Source organism: Castor canadensis, chromosome 1, assembly GCF_047511655.1.
Source record: "Castor canadensis chromosome 1, mCasCan1.hap1v2, whole genome shotgun sequence".
Lineage (NCBI taxonomy): Eukaryota > Metazoa > Chordata > Mammalia > Rodentia > Castoridae > Castor > Castor canadensis.
Window position 1 is genome coordinate 628132 of NC_133386.1, and position 6445 is coordinate 634576.

Consider the following 6445-nt stretch of genomic DNA (forward strand, 5'->3'; position numbering starts at 1 on the left):
ATCTACTGATGCAGGGTTTGGCTTTTGTTTTCCTACGACTTTGGAGCATTATTGGGTTATTTTTTTGATGTACCTATGATTTTTTAGTGAGTGTCCCAGACACTCTGGTAAGTTGTACTTTAATTTTCACTTGATTCTCTGAATCTTTTGAATTTCCACCTTATTTCTTTGATGACCCACTGATAATTCTAGGATTGGATTGTTTTTTTAAATGATGTCCCAAAGTTTTTCATTCCCCACTCACAGATTCTTATTTTTTTCTTTATCTTTACATGAATGTTCTAGTTCTCCTACCTTTCCTTGAAGCCCTGATATTGTCTTAAACTTCACCCAGTGTATTTGTGAAGGCTTCAACTTAGTTTTTATTTGACTTATTGAACTTTTCTATTATTTCAATTTTTTCAGAATTTCTACATCTTCATTTTTCATGTCCTGTATTCTTCTCCTTATCTTATTATCTTTGAATTTCTTCAGCTTTTTATTTATATATTTTTGGAATTGTTTCAGATGTTTATATGTGTCTTCTTTGATTTCATTGATCATTCTTTGGGATTTCTCCCAATGTTTTAGAATTGATTGTTGCCTTTTGGAGGCATCACATTGCCTTCTTTTTCATGTTTCTTGTGTTTCTGCATTGGGCTTTGTGTATCTGAGGCTGAGTCTTTGGTTGTAAGTTTTAATCACCTACAATCCTTCATTTGAAGTATTCCTAATGTTCAGGCAGGGTTTTTAGTGGCAGGGTTGAGGTCTAGCTTCTCACCACTGTGTATGTTTGTGTCTCAGTAGCCAAACATTTTCCTATATGCTCAGGGCACCAGGCCTCATGCCCATTCAGAGAAAGGAAAACTAACCAGAGTCTCTTGTAGTGGCTAGTGTACAGATTGGTGCCATTACTGGGCTGACAGTGGAGCCAGTCAAGGGTCAGTTGTCTGATCCTGGGATGCTTTCACTTTAGAGGCTCCCTTTCTTTGTATGCTCAAAACCACTGCTGACATTAAGGAGTGTTTCAGCCTGTGGGTCAGGCAGGTTTGCACTTGTTCCACAGTCCTCAGTTTATACCCTTGGGCAGCAAGTGTCTGAGCCTAGGGATGTTCCTCAAGTACATTGGAGTGTGTGTGGGGGGGGGAACAAACAGCAATTGTGATGGGGAGAACTGAAGGACTCAGGCTCTCTGTTTGCTAGTCTCAGTGCTTTCAAACATTGCTCGGCAGTTCACCATCCTGTGTGAGAAGGGGGCTAGGGAAATCACATGATTTGCAGGCCCTTTCTTGAGTTCTTAATCTAGTCTGGCACCAAACATGTAGCCAGGAAGTAGCTTCCAGGTTCACAGGCTTGGTGCTCCGTTTCAAGTGATACTCAGGTGGTGGGACTCAGTTCTTGCCTGAGAGGATGGGGCCACTGACCAGTAGGCCTTTTGCTGATTGAGATCCCTGCCTCTCAGAAGGTTCATATTAGACTGTCTTCCTCTCTATGACCACCTCTTATGGCTATCTCCCACCCAGACACTTTGACATGAGTTGTGATTGTTCCTTGTATTTAAGTCCTCAAAGTATTTCAGTCTTAAACAATAGGTCCCCTCTCAAAATGGTGCTTCCCTATAGCTCTCTGAGATATGAGGGGCAACAAAATGTCTTTCTTCCCCAAAGCTAGCCTGCTATGCAGGAGCAGTCACTGTCACACCAAATCCTTCTGTGGGTTTAAGACTTGTGGGAAGCATGGCCTTATTCTGGAGCTAGGATTACCAGCCTGTCACTAGGGCTGCCTGTCTCACCTCACCTTTATGTCTTCAGCTTCCCCTTCCCTGGGTGGGGGTGTGCAGGTAAGCATTATAGACTGTCTTCTACTTTTCTGTGTCACCCGTTTCTGTGTATTTTTTAGTTCTGCTGTCATCTCTTTTGTGATTTCCCAATGCTGTTCCACTCTTTCTCTTTCAGTATATAGTTCCTCCTTTTTATATTGACTTTTCTCATTCATGGGGAAGCTTCTAATCCCCTATCTTGCCTTGCCTTCTCTTCCTACTTTTACAAGTATATTAATTGCCATTGAGGAGGCTCTATCTCATGATCCCATGGAAACCTACTCACCATCCAAAGGCCTTACTTCCAAGCACCATTATTATTGGGAGTTTGGTTGGGATCCTTAGTTCTTGTGTTCCCCAGAGAGCAGATTGTAAGCAAGGCACAAGACATAGTGAAAGTAATAGTAAAGTTTATTAAGAATAGTAAAGTTAAACTCTGGCATGATGGCTCATGCTTGTAATCTTAGCTACTTGGGAGGCTGAGATCCAGAGAATCAAGGCTCCAGGCCAGCCCAGGCAAAAAACTTTGCAAGAACCATCTCAGTAGAAAAGTTGGGCTGTGACATCATGTGCCTGCCATCCCAGGTAAGGTGGGAAACAAAAATGGGAGGATTACCATCCAGGCCATCTTGGGCATAAAGCAAGACCCTATCTCAAAAACAACCAGAGCACAAAGGACCTGGAGGCATGACTCAAGCAGTAGTGGGCCCACCTAGCAAGTGAGTACAATCTACAGTACTACCACCCCTTTCCAACCCCTACATACTCCCCCACCTCCTTCCATACCCTGGAACACCCCCCAAACCCCCATTCCCCACACACATCCCTCCTCCCCCACATAACAGTAAAGTTTATTAAGAGAAGGAAGAATGTGGTCCCATATGGAGAATTGGCCATCTCAGAGAGTAGATCAATGACACACTTTTTGTGTCCCAGCTTTATTGGGGTTTTAAGGGGAAGTTTTTAGAGAATCTTTTTCAAGACAGCATTGGTTTTTTTTTTTTTTAATTATATCTCATTATAAGCCTCACCACAGTCCTCCTACAACATGCTTTTACCCTCCTGGTTTTTTCCTTATCTGCTTGTTTCCATTTTGAAACAATACTTTGGGACAAAGCCTTATTTTTTCATGTAAAAACCTTTTTATGCAGAGATATCCTTTTAATTGCAACTTTCTTACATCTCCATGTTTCTCATCTAAATTAGTGTACTAAATAAATATTAGATTCACACTTAAATACTTCCCTATACATTCATTACTAGCAGTAACAGTTTTAAAAATATTTTGACAAAAGCTCTTAACTGTAATAAAATGATAGCATTTTTTCTCTTTGCCCAACTTCAAATTTCATGGTGCTTTTATAGTCCTGTGCAACAGAGCAAAGTTAGGACTGTCTAAATCTCCTCAAATCAACCAACACTGTCAAGTTCATCTTCAGAAATCTCCATCTCATTAATCTTTTTCATTGTCTATAGCCCCGTAACTTTTATCCTTGTTCAAATTAGATTCACTGGCCCAGCATTAAAATCAATTCTCTATAAACACTCCAAATGCACTTACTTCTTATCTTGCTTGGGAAAATTCTTGAATAAACCTTATTATCCACTTTATCCAAACTTGGATCCAAGTAGCTGCAGTGAACTCAGAATACAACAAAACCAGCCTGACCAGTTTCAGTTTAAATTCATGACCACAGCTTCAAGTAAGCAAACCCCACTTGACCTTCTAGAAATTTTTCTTCCTAGTCTGACACTTTTTCTTCAAACCTTGTATATTCATTCCTCTTTCACCTTCAGGTGATCTTACAAATAAAGGTATAAAAGGTGAAATTCTTCAAGCTTCCTACCAACAGATCTCCAGACATCCTGTTTCCTCTGTGACGATGGATGGATCCTGCTGCTTCTTATGGAAGGTTTATTCCAATAGCTGTGTTGTTGCCTTCCAGTGGGTACCTCCTCTCTCTGCTAAATCATGGCTTTCCTGACTTTCCATGGAGTTGTTCTTACCAGCGTACAAACATGCACAAATGTCTTCCATCTTAAAAACAGCAACTCTTTATTATTTTTTACAGTAAAACTTATCAGGGTTGTCTTTACTCTAACTCCAAATTCCCAGCCTCCCATCCCTTCTTTAAAACTACAGTGGTTTTGGAAAACACTACTTTATTGGAACAGCTTAAGCAGTCAAGATAGACATTGCCCCAAGATGCTACACACAATGGGCATCTCTGTCCCCCTCTTGCTCAGCTTCTCCGTTGACATAGCTGGCTGGTGTCACTTTTGAAACAGTCCTGAAGGCTTCCAATGCTTGACATTGTTTTCCCTCTCCACCTGCCGCAAATTGTATGCCTTTGTACTTAGATCTTTTCCTCACATATTCTAGGTAGTCTCATAAAGCTTTGTGTTTTTTCCCCCCTTCACTGTATTGCCAGTGCCTAACTTCAGGTTTCACTTAGTAAATAGTAGGGCAGTTTCATTCACTGGGGGAATGACTGAATGATTCCTTATATACTCATCACCTAACATGGTCTTTAGTTCACAGTTGGTTTTCCAGAACAGTTGAATGGATATTATTATGCTTGTCCTACAAGTGAGGACATTGAGAGCCAGAGAGATTAAATAATCTATGATTATACAGCAAACATCTAGCAAAGCTGGAATTCAAGTCAAAGTCTTATCTCTGTATCTTTGTTCTCTCCACTACTGCACATTGTCTCCCTAACCCTAGACTCCACCTGTTCATTTACCCAATTCTCAGGCCAAACTGGAATTATTGGCATACCTGAATATGCCTCCAATTTTCCCAACTCTCAAGCCTTTTTCAGGCTTGAAATTAGATTTTTCAATTGTACATCTACCTCTATCTGTGTTCTTATTCCTTAAGACACCTTTCAAATTCTATGTTAACTTTGAAATCTTAATTTTTCCAGTTGCAAGTACACTTTCTCCCATTTAAGCTGCCTTTAAATACAATTATATATTTGTATGTATTTTTTTAGCCCGAAGCTGCTTATGGGGCATGGATCCTGATTCATATGGTGCACCCTTCATACTCTGCCTTGTACATTGGAAGGCTGTATTTGTTGATTTGTAATGAAACGCTTTAAATTCACATTTGATCTACAGACAGAATACCCAATGAGAACACTAGAACCAAATAACTGAAGAGATAAGTTTGCTAACGTTAAACACTGTCCAGAGAATCTGAGGGCCCTGGTTAGGTGAAGAGAATTTGGGAGAATGATGTAGTGTCTTTGAGGCCCATTCCAAAGCCTGCACCTGTCTCCTGGGAACAGAGCAGCTTTCATTTCCACATTCTCCCCTGGACCTCAGGCCCTTTTCTAAGTGCAATTGCGATAAGGGTACCAGGAGCTGGTCTGACTCAAGGGCCCTCTGATTGTTGCCCAGCCATTTCTGTTCTGATGTCAGGGAATCCAGGACAGGGTGGGCTGGAGTCAGAGCTGGACGTCGGTCACAATGAGGTAGAAGCACCCATGCCTGGCTTTCAAGAGTGGTGCCCTGTAGTCCTCCACATCGAAGAGCGACCTGGGTTGCAGGGAAACAAATCTTAGGCACCCGAGTGTGAGGTGTCTTCAGGAGGTCAACACAACACCTTTCTGGCACCCGTGTCTATTGCACTGCAGGCGGCCTAGCGTCTGCTACCCCTCCTCCACTTCCCTGCCTCGTCCTCTGGACCGAGCTGTCCGCCCTGGAAAGGTCCGAGAGCTGGGATCTCCATTAACCCGGGCAGGTCACGGTGGCTCCCCCTTTCCCTGGAGCCCCTAGGCCTCCACCCTGCGTCCCCACGGCGCATACACGGGCCGGCTTTGGTCCCGGGGCCCCCGGACAGCGCAGGCTGCCGAACGGGGCCAGAGGTCCCCAAGATCCGGATGCCTTTCCTCCGGCAGCTGCGTCCTCAGGGTTCTCCGCCAACAGGAGGACGCGGCCTACATACAACAAAGGCTTCAGGATGGCGCCCGCACTCTGAGGGGCGGGGGGCGGGGCTGGAGGAGACCCCCCATCGAGGAGGGGCGGGGATCCCCGTCGTGGGAGGACCGGCGATTAAACAGAGGAGGCGGGAACTCCCCAGGTGGGGGAGGGGACTGGGAACGGGGGGGACTCCGGATCCAGCGAAGGAGGCGGAGACCCCCGGATTGGGGGGCGGGGCGGGGACCCGGATGCGGGAGGGGCGGAGACCCCCGGACTGGGCGGTGGATCACGATGGGGGCGGGGCGGGGAGGGGATCTCGATTGAGGGCGGGCCGGGCGGGCTGCGGCTGGAAGGCTGACGCGCGGGCCGGGCCGGGCCGGGCCGGGGGCGCGGGCCGGGGGCGGCGAGCGCACTTGGCTCGGCGCGGGGCGGAGCCGGGGCGGTGGCGGCGGCGGCGGCGGCGGGAGGCGGGGCGGGCGTCGCTGAGAGCGCGGTCGAGGCGGCGGCGTGCCAGGCGGGCGCGGGCGCGGCGGACGGCGGGCTGCGGAGAGCGGCGGCCGCGGGACCGAGGCAGGCGGAGCGGTGCGCAGGGCCGAGGCGGCCGGCGTGCGGGCGCGGGCGGTGGCCATGGCGGTGGCGCTGACGGGCCGCGGGGCGCGCGGCGGCAGGGGCCGGCCCCCGGGCGGGCGGGCGGAGGGGGCGGGGCCGGGGCGCCGG

At 47.0% G+C, this 6445-nt stretch overlaps 1 long non-coding RNA gene across 1 annotated transcript; it reads right to left on the bottom strand.

The window, feature by feature from the left end:
* Positions 1 to 3830: 3830 nt before the first annotated feature.
* Positions 3831 to 5976, bottom strand: LOC141422485 (uncharacterized). Its single transcript, XR_012447062.1, has 2 exons — positions 5615 to 5976; positions 3831 to 5344 (listed from the first exon to the last, which is right to left on the bottom strand). It is a non-coding gene; the product is annotated as an uncharacterized lncRNA (long non-coding RNA).
* Between the last annotated feature and the right edge of the window lie 469 nt (positions 5977 to 6445).